Source organism: Pelophylax lessonae (genome assembly GCF_965119305.1).
Source record: "Pelophylax lessonae genome assembly, chromosome: 8".
In the NCBI taxonomy this organism is placed as follows: Eukaryota; Metazoa; Chordata; class Amphibia; order Anura; family Ranidae; genus Pelophylax; species Pelophylax lessonae.
Window position 1 is genome coordinate 90605891 of NC_138775.1, and position 13175 is coordinate 90619065.

The window sequence follows — 13175 nt, forward strand, 5'->3', positions numbered from 1 at the left end:
ATAATTGTTTTACAACAAATAGACTTAAAATCTAATACTACAGCAGCAGCACCTGTAACAAATCAAGGATATACAAAATACTAAGATTGCTGCGCTAAAGTAAAAACAACTGTAAAAACAGCAAATATAATAATGGGTCCAGCAGCCACACTAATCCGAATTGTAGCAGATTAAAAGGAATAGAAGCAAAACTGCAGCTCTAAAAACCCGTGGTCATAACAGTCCCACTTGAAGATGTGAATAAAGCAATAAAATGACAGTCCATATGTCTCCGACTCCTCTTTCAGAAGGTAATTTCTAAGATAGAAAACCGCCACCAGACAGCACTCCAACACCAGTAATTCTAACTTCTTACCAGAAGTAGTTGATCCCCGTCACAGAGATCAAAAATTGCGCATTACCAGTGATGGGTAAAGGCTTCTCCAGTGTATTCCTGATATGCTCACAATGGAATGCAATATACAGAGAGAGAAGGAACATCTCATAGCGTAGACTGTTTAAAAATGCTTTATTCTAAAGAAAAGTATGGTACTCACAAACATCAAGAAATGACTCGTATGTAGTACAGGGCATGGAGACCTCCCAGATGTCTTTGGGGCGTCCTGTCCGTAGACCACCAAACCGATGGCCATCCTGTCTCCTCCGGGAATTGCGGCACGCGCTACCCAGCACGTCACCCGACGTACGTTTCGTCCGATTGGACGTCGTCATGGGGTGTGGCTACAGGGTGCACCAATGTCTTCTATAGCGGAGGAGAGAGCCGCCCACCGGAACTGAGCAGCTGGAAGTGAGGTATGCGCTCCACACGACCGGAAACACTGCTCAAACCGGATAGGGGAGGAAGAGGAGAACCACATAATGAGAACAAGAAGGAAAAAACCCTTCAAACAAAACTCACCATGCTACATCCCCATAGTAGGCCCCCTACAGTCCTGGGAGAGTAGGTCTGGGTAGCTTAGGAACCCATCCCACAGGTGTGCAATAAACATGCCTGCCTCTCCAAAGATCAGGTGTAAGTTCCTAATTAACACAGTGACAGGGGATCGCCTCTCTACACCAGATATAGTGAAACTGCAGGTTCTGCATGGAAAGAACACATGGAAAGTGCACCCTAAAGCAAACTCACACCATACTATAGCATCAAGAAATCTATCCTGATTTCCAATGTGCACATGCCCTGGTAAAGCCTGGAATGCTTGAATGTGTTGGGAGGTGGGGAAGGAGGGGGTGGATATGCAGTTTTCTAGGTTTAAAGCACCAATACTGCTACATTACAACACCCAGTAGACAAGATACAGTATTGGAAGCCAGGTGTCAGTGAACTGCAGTACTTCTTAAGCCCCGTACACACGTACCAATTGACGGCCGTAAATATTCGGCCGCAGACCGATCGGCTGATTGTAGGCTTGTTAGTATGATGCTTCCAACAGCCGACAGCGCATTTTCGGCCGAACAGAATCTGTCGTGCAGACTTTAAAATATTTGTTGGCCGTCACCAGAAGGGCCGATTGTTCCCCAGTCAGTACAGATTTCGGCCGACAGACAGCAGATTAGCAAGACTGGGCATGCTCAGAAAAGAAAAAAGACAAGGAAAGTTAACCATCACATGACATCACTTCTGCAGTCAGCTGTTGTTGGCCGACAAAATTCGTGTGCAGTCTTTTGCAGTTTTCAACAGACACGACAGCCCTGGACAAAAGGCGGCCAATCGCTCGGCCGACGATCAGTACGTGTGTACGGGGCTTTACCTTCCCATTAAAACAGACCTAACTGATGGCGAGCAAGCCTACAGGAGCTTACATCAGAACTCCTATTTATCCAGGACACCATTTGCTAATCGCCACATACTCCCAACTGAAGCCCAATCCTACTTTCAGAATAACATTTAAATAGCATTAAGTAAAAAAACATTAGGATTACCTTAGGATAAGTCTTTATATTTATAAATATTTCCCCAAAAGATTCACACAACTTTCAGCCATGAGTCACCATTTGTATAACTGGATTCAACTGGAAACATTTGTGAATCCTGTGTGAAAGTTAGGTGAATCTTGTGTGGAAAAAATAACATACACACCCTAATTTAAATGAATCTACTCAAAATGAATAGCATACCATACCGTACAGAACTTGTCAAAAATATAATGAATGTTTCTTGGTTTCCTACAGCAACAGATAAGGTGCCAATATAAACACCCATCTGGTATAAATCACTTTGTCCAAATTACATTAGCATATCTACGAACCTGAGAGAGATATCCTATTAACCAAGCTTTATGTAAAATCTATCCTTTAGCACAGTTATCATCTCACCTTTACCCAGCACAGAAGAAGAGCACAGGTACATTCATCACTGACTGACTCATTCTACAAAATTCTTCAATTCTAATTAAATTATTGACCTAGAATTGTCACATTCTAATAGACGTGCCCAAGGGCAGGTTTGAGAACCTCTGTTGTAGATCTTGCTGGCTTCTTGTAGCTATTATGAATGACAGGTTCCTATTTGTATCTTAGTGTTTAGTAACCTCTAACTGAGTTCATGTGTACAAAAGACATATACAGGATTCCATAGACTCTTGGCTGTGTATTTCATACCTGCAGCTACAACAAGTTATGTGCCTGTGTCCAAGTTTATTCATTCAGTAGTCCTTGCACACTGAAAATACCAGGAGGGGGATGGAATGACTTGTGGCTAATCCATGGCATTTCCATTCCAAGAGTTCTTTATTCTCTGCAGCCACAGGCTTGCTCCAAACTGCAGTACAGACAGAGACAAATTCTTGGAACATAACCCACCGATAACACAGACTGAGACAAGAACGTTCCAAAGATGCAGTCTGCAAAAACCTCCAGCCCCAAAATTGGCCACTTCATTCTGCACTCTGATTTCTTGATTCGCTGCTGACGGCTAATGACAGATATCAGAGCACATAAATCCATCATCTTCTCTTTGTCACGGTAGATAATTACCATTCAAACCATGGTGTGCTTATTTCTTCATTCCTCTTTCCAGAGTCCATTGATATTGTAAATTCAGAACATAATCATCCAGAACAACCCTTAAAAAAACAAATCCAATACTTTTTGTGCCTATACATTCCACAACCCTATTTTTTTCAGGCCCAGTTCTTTTTCTCCACTTGTGTTGGATCCTGTAGACTTGTGACCTTTTCTCTGGCACACTTACCACTCATCTAGATTTTACTTGGATAGGAGCCCGCAATTCTCTGACTTTTTAAAGGCCAGTAGATCAGACGTGTAAATGTGGATGAAGTCGCAGTAGCAGTATGCCAGCTTATGTGTTCAATCTTGGGGTGCACAAAAGAAGCTAGTTGGGTCTCCCCACCCCCACCCTTCACATTTCAGGTAGATTGTCTCTTTACCAGTTCTCCTTCCTCCTTTGGCCTCAGAGCCCAAGTCCAGGATCTGAGCTCCTGCCAGGCGTATTAATAGAGTTTCTTGATGAGTTACTTGTCAATAAACCTGATCCCTTTCCTGCTGTCTCAGGGTATCTGACACCAAGGGACCTGGATGCTGAGGAGGATGGGATGAACCTTCTCAAAATAGAACAGATGGAGAAAGTATTTAAGAGGGAATCCCTTCTCAGGGCCACCTCACTGTTGCCTTGTCTCAGCCCTTCCCACGGATCCTGATCCATCCCCAAGTGAGTACAAGGGGAGGAGGGTATTACTCTGCATGTAAAGAGGAAGACAATATGCAAAAACTTTTGAATAAGTGAAAAGATGCTGTCGGGTGCAATTTGGGTAGTACACAGAAGACAATCATAGCGAAAACATGTTAAGGGAAGTAATTGGACAAGGGAGCTGAACAGAGGGATGGTTTCTGGGATTTTATACTTTTAGAACACTGTAGTATGCTCCGTGTGTGCTATAAGTAGTTGAAAATGGAATGTGATATAATATTTTAAAGGTAATGTTTTCAGGAGATGCTTTGTTTCAAATAAATCCTTCATATGTGAGGAAAGATCAGAGTGTTATGTAGCAAATGAAACAAGCATTATTTTGTAACAATAACTCCAGCACTGGCAAACTACAAAAACACGTTGAGTTATGTAAGTAGAAAACATGGTAAAACACAACCTTTTATTAATTAGTGATTCTTTTCATAACAACGTACCTGTAACCATATCACATGAGAAATCCTATAAGAGATTTTGACACCAAGAAAATACCTTAAATAACCATTGCTTAACATATCACATTTTAAGAGGTTTTACATATAAAAAGAGGGTTGCCAGTTTTTTCAGTTTGTAAGTAATTGTACAAATACCCTGAAAATTTGCAACCTGATAAGAGAATATATATATATATGCCCTTATGCTCTTTATGCCGAGCACAAGGTTAAAAAGTAAAGCACTCCGATCAACTTAAGGTTTTCCAAATGCATAGATTTAAAAACGTGGATAGTTTGTTGCATACCATTAACCTTCAGGAGAATGCAATCTTTTGTGACTGCCAAACATCTCAACAATTACAAAATTATTACAATTCAGCTAAATGCCACTCATACAGCTTCACTGATCTTCAGTGCTGTAGGATGTTGGTCCTTTAGAAGCATTTGTTTCTAGTAGATTGTCTTACCATGTAATTGATTAATGTTGAAAGTTTGGAGATTAAAGGATATACTTTATTGGCTATGTTTAGTTATTAAAGATACTCATTTTCAATGCATTCGTTTTATTTGCCAGAAATTATACCACATTTCAAATCTTGCATTTTTAATAAATTATAGTGGTTCTAAAAGCAGAAGTTTTTTTTTTTTTTTTTATTATGTGCAGCTCCCATGCCCCCACAACCCCCTCTTATACTTACCTGAGCCCGATGTCAATCCAGCACTGTGCACGAGAACAGCATCGCTGCTGTCTCTCTCTCCCCTCACTGGTTCAGAAGCAGCAGCAGGAGCCATTGGTTCCTGCTACTGTCAATCACAGTCAGTGAAAAGGGAGCAGGGATGGGCTGAGTCCCACTTTGGGGTTGATTTACTAATGGGAAAAAGACTGTACACTTTGCAACAGTTTATTTTTTCCTTGCACGTTATTGGGTATTCTTTGTAAAGTGAAGCCTCATTTGCTAAGCTCTGGAGCAACTGTACTTGCAGAGGGCAACTGTCATATATGTCAATGGGGTGGCTTGCTATGGGGGCGCTTGGGGGGGCAGCCAGGAGAACCAGCGGGGGACCTGGGAAAAGTAGGATCGGAGCCGCTCCATGCAAAACTATTGCACAGAGCAGATAAGTATACGATGTTTGTTATTTTAAAAGAAATCCCTTTACAATCAGTTTAAGTTGGTCAAAAAAGGGTATATCTAAATAGTCAGCAAAAGAGTCTGTAGGCTTGTTATTTCATGTTCCTTATCTGCAAAGGACCTTGTGCATGTAAGGAATATGTGAATACTTCTGATGAATAATAAGTAATAATGAGTTTTATATTTATATACAGTGCATATATATATATATATATATATATATATATATATATATATATATATATAAATATATTATGAGTGCATGCATGAGTTGGAAAGGTATATTTTGTATTTCACACATCCAGACATAGCAGTCATTCAAACTCTAGCAGAAGTAATTGCGACCATCTGACCGCTTTAGGTACCTGTCTTTCTTGCACCCTCTCCTATATCATGTTGCAGTCAGTTTAAACTTGTGTCATTTTAATAGTTGGTCCACCAAAAATTGGTATTTAGGTTATTATTGAATGTTGGTTAGTAGCATTGCCCACTGGAGATGGGATCTCTGTGCTTATGTTCCCAAGTCATTAGCAGAATTTTACTCTTTGTTGAGTTACTTAATAGAATTCAGAATACAGCAAGAGGAGTGAAGCTAGCTCTCTAGCAGTGGTATAAGAATTACTCCTTTATGGGATGTGAACTTGCCATTAGTATCCTCAAGATATGTAAGAAAGTGGTTAGTCAGCTCATCAACTGAAATATTACTTTCGTGAACTGATAGTAAGTCCTCTGCACATCACATAAGATAATGTAATAGTAATATGCATACTTATATACTATTTATATGAAGAGGGGGGAGAGAGAGAGAGCACATTAGAGCATTCGTGTTCAGTTGAATAAATGCGAACATTTTATTCCAGTTTGTAATGGTCAGTTTATTGGTTCTCTATTGGGCAGAAATATAGTCAATCAACATTTATGTTATAATTAATGGCTGCAAGCTCTATCTAGCACAGATCGTTCATAATAAGATTATGCCTGAGCCAAAATGATAACAAGGACAGACTGAGACAATCAGGAAGATGTGATGACAAGGGGTTTATGAAGTTATGACAATTGCAGATATGGATGAATAAAGGCTTGGTGTCAACAAGGACCGAAAAAAGATTTGATCCAAAAGCCTGGCTTAAGTATGGGAAAAAAAAAAGTGGGCCTCACAGCTGGCAATTTAGAATTTTTTTTTAAATTCAAGAAGTTCTGGGACAGTCTACAGGGGTGCAGCTGAGGACAACTAACAGAGGAGGGGAGGGCAGCTAGATTGGATTTCCTTTTAACATAGTCAGCTGGCACTCTGTGAAAGATCTGAAGAGTAGCAGGCTTTTAACTCAAGCCCACAGAATTAGATCAGGAGGCGAAAATGAGACATTTTACAAGATGCAGGCTTAATCAACCCACTACTGGGACTGCTTTATACAAACTGGAGATTAGAAAAATAGAAGTGTTATCCAAAGCAGCCAATCAGGCCACATACTTAGGGTAAGGAATTAAACTAACACCTAATTGATTACTAAAGGCATCAGCCCTCCTTTGCCTTTACCCTAGTTCTTAAAATGCAGCCAGCCAGCTTTGATGATAGGATAGCTTTACACACGATTTCTTTTAGCTTATAAGGATTAAGACCATTCAACTTGAAAGGGGGCTTGAAAATGCTGTCTCATCCGGTGGTTCAGATATGCAATATTTTATAGCTGCACTGGTAGTATGTATGACAGTGAACCATTTGTCCCTTATGCTCAATAAACTTGATTTCTATGTACTGACAGAATTCTGCTTTATGCAGTAATTATACTGGCTGGCTACCCAATTGGTTTTGATTTCATTATTTTACTATTTATTTTAGTTAGACAGCTAGTCGGTGAAAAAATATAAAAGTCCAAAAATTCAACTGATAGAAAAAAATGAATAAATAAAGAAATTAAAAATATCCATATACCCACAGTTGATGCTGAATAAAGCAAAAAAAAAAAAAAAAACCTTAAAGCGCATTTCCACTTCTGCGGTCAAATTTGAGAAAACCTCACTATATGTGTGTTATGTGTTCCCATTCACACAGCATGCCTAAAACATTTTTATCTAAATATTTCTTATGGTTTCCATTTTTCTCAGGAGGAGGTATCTTGGTTGACTGCAATATTAGAGTGAGCTTTTCCAAGTCATTCCCCATTAAGATACATTGCAAGAAGCCCAACTTCTTCACCTTTAACCCTTTGTTAGAACAGAGATTATTCAAATCTAGTTATTTATTTATTATTTTATTTTATTTCAGGTACTTATATAGCGCTGTCAATTTACGCAGCGCTTTACATATACATTGTACATTCACATCAGTCCCTGCCCTCAAGGAGCTTACAATCTAAGGTCCCTAACTCACATGCATACACAGTAGGGCCAATTTTTTTTATACAGGAGTTACAACTGATAATGAAAACCTGCCTGCATAGTAAAGACAGGGTTAATTATGGCAAATGCAGCTGCCAAGAGAAGTACCTAGGATTTTTCCTTGCTGAATGCTGAATGGTCTAGAATAAGACATCTTTAAAATGTAAGTTGGCCATTTTAAATATTTTTTAAAGTTTTTCTATGTGGACAGAAAAATGTCATAACTATAAAATAGGTGTTTTTCTAATTTGTCTACAAAATAAAGCATAGTCCAATTTGCTCCACCAGGGAAAAGAAAAATCCTTCTTGATCCTCTAAAGAAATTGGATATTCCCTGGAATATTTCTAGTAGCTAGAAAGCAGCTTATACCTAATTGGTCAATATTTGTAGGGAATTAAGCGGATGGATTAATTTTTCATACCAGATGTCAGTCACATAAATCAGTTGCAGGGCTACAGTGGCTGCAAGCTGCAGAGATAAATGGGACATTCTGCAACCCTGTCCCTACCTCTCAAGATTGACGTGCACAGAGAAGTATGATGTCCATGTAGACATGATCTGACTGCTCTAAATTACCTCTGAGACCCAAACACCGCAGGAACTCTGCTTTTACAGTGGAGGCAGTGGATAACATTAAAGCGTATGTAAGGTCAAAACATTTTTCTTTATCTATAAATACAGTAGGGAATGATTAAGGCTTCTTTCACACGGAGCGGACCGTATATTGCGTTCCGCTCCGGCACTTTTTTTTTTTTTCACGAACACGGATGACACTTGTGTCATCCGCTCCGTATGTCCGCATATCATCCTATCCGTTTGCGGATTATATACGGAAATAATGTATGTCTATGGGGATTGCGGATGTCAACGGATGACACCGCTGACATACGATTTTGCATCCATTCCGTTTTTTAAACGGAAGAAAAATAGGGTTCTGTTCCGTTCCAAAAAATGGAACAGAACTGAAAGGACGCAAATCGGATGTCAGCGGATGGTCATCTGCTGACATCCGCAATCCCATTGACATGCATTATGTCCATATATCATCCGCAAACAGATGAGGACATACGGAACGCCCGTGTGAAAGGGGCCTATGTCTCTTTTTTTGTGTGTTCTTCCCTTAATTTACAGTCACAGAGACACAGCAGGAAGTGAAATTTCTCCAAAGTAAAGGAATATCTCCATTACACATTTGTCATTAGGACAGGTTTCCTTACTGGAAGACTTCCCCTAATCTCCTGTTCCTGTAAAAGCTTCCAAATTTTGGATTTCCCAATACTTTCTGTAGCAGAGACAATGGTAACCAGGACAAATTAAGAGGGTAAATCTCTCCAGCTGGGAAACAGGCAGCATTAAAAACATGAATAAAAGCACGAGAGAGATCATAGTTAGGGATGAGCAAATCTGACAGGGCTTGGTGGCTCCACAAATCTTGCTTGAAGTTTGCAAACTGTGCATTGAACCCCATTAACGTCTAAGGGGCTGAATCTTGTTGTTCAACTCTGGCCATTTGTAGGGCTAATAAGCAAGCTATATCAAACAAAAGAGAAATGTACCAATACCAAAAAAAATATATAAACAGTATTTCGCCCAACAGAAAATTGTCAGCTCTCCCTAATAGTTCCAACAAACACTGACAACATGGGTGCTATCACCCCATTCTTTTATAGAAAGGGAATGCAATGTTTTAAGGTCTAAAAAATCAAAGCACCACACTAAAGTTTTAGAGTCCAAAACGTAGGATTATATTCCAAACCTAAGTTGAATAAATGATCCAATGCATTTCAGGAGCCACACAGTTGGTCTTGGCTAAACCAGCTGCTGCACAAGATGAGTCCCCCATAGAGTCCTGGTACTCTTTCATCAATAATCGGAGTCCACATCAACATTCCTAAAGCTCTGATGAAGGGGTAGCTGTGTGGCCCCGAAACGTGTTAGATCATTTATTCAACATAAGTTTGAAATAAAATACTACTTTTTGGACTCTTAAAACTTTAGGTGGTGCTTCAATTTTTTTTAGACCTTTAACATGATTATAAAGGTTCTGTTTTTATTTTTTCAAAATAACAAACATGTTATACTTACCTGCTCTGTGCAGTGGTTTTTCACATAGCAGCCCTGATCCTCCTCTTCTCGGGTCCACAATCGGTGCTCCTGGCCCCTCCCTCCTGCCACTACAGAAAGCAGATTAGTATGGGGGCTCAAAGAGTCAAAGAGTCGAGGCTCTCATGCATGTCGCTGGATCGAGATGGGGCTCGGGGAAGTATAGGGGGGGGGGCTGGGGGCCCTGCTGCACACAGAAGATTTTTTACCTTCATGCATAGAATGAAAAAACATGAGCCTTTACAACCACTTTAAACATTGTATTTACCTGGGGTTTCTATATAAGTTCCTTAAGCCCCGTACACATGTACTGATCGTCGGCCGAACGATCGGCCGTCTTTTGTCCATGGCTGTCGTGTCTGTTGAAAACTGCAAAAGACTGCACACGAATTTTGTCGGCCAACAACAGCCGACTGCAGAAGTGACGTCATGTGATGGTTAACTTTCCTTGTCTTTTTTCTTTTCTGAGCATGCCCAGTCTTGCTAATCTGCTGTCTGTCGGCCGAAATCTGTACTGACTGGCAAACAATCGGCCGTTCTGGTGTTGGCCAACAAAAATTTTAATGCCTGCACGACAGATTCTGTTCGGCCGAAAATGCGCTGTCGGCTGTGGGAAGCATCATACTAACAAGCCTACAATCGGCCGATCGGTCGTCGGCCGAATATTTACGGCCGACAATCGGTACGTGTGTACGGGGCTTTAGTGTATGGAAGCAGCCCGCATACCACTTGGTTGCCCATGTGGTAAGCAAGTAAGTTCTCCTTTCCCTAAGATTCCACCATTTAAACCAACATGTTTTTATAGAAAAGGGTTGGGTTATCTATTCTTTAAAATTGGCTCTAGTAGCTCAGCTGACCAGTGGCAAAGGCAAGGCATTGCATTTTAGATTGTTCTTACTTTTGATGGTGAACCTGCAACATTTTCAGTCCAATGTCTGCCATTTGCTAATCTCACAAATCCCAGAGGTTTGCCACAAACCTGTGGCAGCTGCAAACCAGAACCTCATGCCTAATTTTAACTTTTCCACCTCTATCCAAGTATGTTATTTTACATACACTTTAATGAAAAGACAGCAAAAAGAGAAGATGCCATCACATGGGCTTGAACAATAGCAATTGGGGCAGGTCAGCTTTGTAAACTACGTGGTTGATTGTTCTCTCAATAAGCAGATGGTGAGCAGGATTGGGTGCCTACTATAAACATGAAATGGTTGCCCAACCCAGATGAAAATGTAAAGCCGGTACACACATACTGAAAGCCAGCAGGAACCGGCTGACTTTCAGTCTATGTGCACCGCTGTCTGTTCAAAAGAACCCAGTCTAACAGCCAGCTTCTGTCGAATGGCAATGCTGGAAAACCAGCATTCGATATGTGATTCTGATCAAATTCTGATGTGTGTATTCTGGCGGGGCAGGGGATACAATAGCTCAGCAGGGGAGATCCCTGCACCAACATCCCCTTATCTGGAACCAAGAATCTGTCAGTTTTTTTTTGTTCAACCCGCTGGTTGAAGGGAAAAAAAACGATACACGTATACCCAGCTTTACTGTTATCTCATATAGATGGCTTCAAGCATTGGAGAGGCAGAGCAGATTGTTGCTATTTTTCAGGGATTTCGGATGCAATCCCTTCACCCCAGACACAAGCACATCTTTCCTCCTGATGAGTTGTCACAGAGAGTCTTCCAATGCTCATAAAGCTTTGCAGAGGCCTCTGATGTGCATGAACAGCGATGTCTGCCTCGTCAGCATGAGGATTAAATCACACTGTGCCTTCAATTATCCAAAGCAAAAGAACATAAAGGTTAAAACTTAAATAGGATGCCTTGCAATAAGTAATTACGTAACAAGGATACAATTATAGCTGATACTAAAAATAACATACAGGAAGGGGTTAATAAGTAATCTGTGGTCTGCTATAAACATAGTGATGCTATTTCATTCAATTACCAGATAATGTTTGTCCTTCTGTTACTATTCTTTATGTATAGTCAAGAATCCGTCATGAGAATACACCATAGTGAAAAGCTGCCATCTCTGCAATAAAGCCAGTCTGGGGATACATAACACAATGCACAGTAATTCCCGTTACCAGCTACAAAGCCCTCCTTTGATGGGGGCTGTTTTAGTAATCAGAGCATCTTAACAAAATTCCAGTACACTAAAAGATTCCTGGATTCTAAAGAGGCAAAACATTTTTAACATGTAAACCACTCTGGTACTGCAGAATCGCTAGGATATGTTGCATCTTATTTCACCTTATTCAGTTAGCAGTAATTGAAACAAAATGCTTAGTGCTCATTTAAGCAGTTAAGTACATTAAGGGGTCAAAAGTCCTTAGGGGCCAAAACAATCTCATGCCTCTGGGGACTATATTAAAAGTGATCCTGCTCCTCCAGAGAGCCCAAGACTACAATAAATGCTGAGAGAATTTCGAGCAGGATGCAAGATGATTTTAGCACAGTGTGAACCCAGAAGCACTCAGCTCTGAGCACTTCTGGGTTCAGAACTGTTAAATCCTGCCTGCAATGCCAAGTAAACAGCAGATCAAGCGCAGTCTCTGCTCGATAGAGTAGAGGGCATCTAATATACCCCTGATTTCTTTGTAAAAAAAATGTAAATCTAATTAAATAAATACAAAAATGTAAGGGCACCCTGTTACCATGTGAACACATGCATAGTTTGTGCTTGTGTATGTCAACAATGATTGCGCAAAACATTTGGGAATTGTTGCACATGCCGATTGAAAGAAATGATCCTAGGTCCCTCGTGTGTGGTTCACTCTAAACTGATGCGCTTTAAAAGCGTTTAAAGTGTTGCCTATTGATAATTTGGGTACTGTACTTTTTCACCAATTTTGGGGCACACACTCTTTAAAAGGCCTAATTTATTTGCTATCATTTTACTTGACACAACCTCATCTTTTATTTGTATTTGGTACAAAAAAGATAAGGATTCTATTGCGTTTGTTGCACTAAAAATTGCTTTAGTCCATTTTTTTTTTTAAATTTGGCTTTATTAAACAAAGATATTGTGCAGCATAAAAAAACTGCAAATACCAGAAGTATTTTTGCTTTCAGAAAATGTATAAGGGCTTGAAATTTGTACTTACCTTTCTAGCTAAAAATGCAGAAATCTATGTGTGTGTGTATAAAAAATGAAAAAATAGCTCTGGAAGCATACTGGTTAAACAAATTCAGTGACACAGAGCAATTACAGATTATTTTAAATCCAGGCTGTCATTGTTAAAAAGGTTAGGATACCAGTATTGTTATGTTAGGTCACCCTCCCCTTCACATATTAAATAGTATTTCCAACCTGCAAAACTCCTGGTTCTGCACACTGGAGTCTGGCCTGCGTGAGGTCAGCTCACTGTTTACAGCCTTTGCCCTTCTGTATGCAGTAAATAAGGATGGACAGCAAAG

The 13175-nt window shown here is 40.1% G+C and overlaps 2 protein-coding genes across 2 annotated transcripts in view; both read left to right on the top strand.

The window, feature by feature from the left end:
* Window positions 1-13175, top strand: part of IFT27 (intraflagellar transport 27) — a 553630-nt gene that overhangs the window by 308722 nt on the left and 231733 nt on the right. The window lies entirely within an intron of this gene.
* The window catches only part of PVALB (parvalbumin), a 42693-nt gene continuing 33126 nt past the window's right edge, over window positions 3609-13175 (top strand). The window contains exon 1 of the mRNA XM_082265494.1: window positions 3609-3667. The gene's annotated coding sequence lies outside the window, so the exon portion shown is untranslated. The remainder of the gene's footprint in view (window positions 3668-13175) is intronic.